We start from the raw sequence: 792 nt of genomic DNA, 5'->3' as shown, positions 1-792 counted from the left end.
CTGACATTTTCTGGTGGATCACGTGGGGGGAATGGGAGGGGGAGGGTTGATACTTTGCTGCAGCTTGTGCATGGGAAGGGGAAGGGGCGCTTTGGGGTTCTAACATTTTTCTGTCATTCATTTTTTGGTTTTTTTTCTCACTCTGTTTCGTGGATGCCCGTGGAGAGTAAGGATTTCAGGTGGTGACTTCCTCTGACAATAAACTGAGCCACTGAATCATTGAAAGCTGTGCGAATTTGCTAGTGTTTGATGACATCTCAAATCTCCTCAGATTCCTACTGAAGTAACCGCTGGTGTGACTTCGCGTGTGTGTGTGTGAGTGTGTGTGTGTGTGGTGTGAGTGTGTGTGTGTGTGTGTGTGTGTGTGCGTGTGTGAGTGTGTGTGTGTGTGTGTGTGTGTGTGTGTGTGCGTGTGTGTGCGTGTGTGAGTGTGTGTGTGTGTGTGTGTGTGTGTGAGTGTGCGTGTTGTGTGTGCGTGTGTGTGGCATGTGTGAGTGTGTGTGTGAGTGTGTGTGTGTGAGTGAGTGTGTGTGTGTGAGTGTGCATGTGTGTGCGTGTGTGAGTGTGTGTGTGTGTGTGTGTGTGAGTGTGTGTGAGTGTGTGTGAGTGGTGTGAGTGTGTGGAGTATTATGTGTGTGCATGTGTGTGCGTGTGTGAGTGTGTGTGTGTGAGTGTGAGTGTGTGTGTGTGTGTGTGCTGAGTGTGCGTGTGCGTGTGTGTGTGTGGGTGTGGTGTGTGTGTGTGTGAGTGTGCGTGTGCGTGAGTGTGAGTGTGTGTTGTGTGTGTGAGTGT

Source organism: Hemitrygon akajei, chromosome 11 (genome assembly GCF_048418815.1).
Source record: "Hemitrygon akajei chromosome 11, sHemAka1.3, whole genome shotgun sequence".
NCBI lineage: Eukaryota > Metazoa > Chordata > Chondrichthyes > Myliobatiformes > Dasyatidae > Hemitrygon > Hemitrygon akajei.
This window is presented reverse-complemented; position numbering follows the sequence as displayed.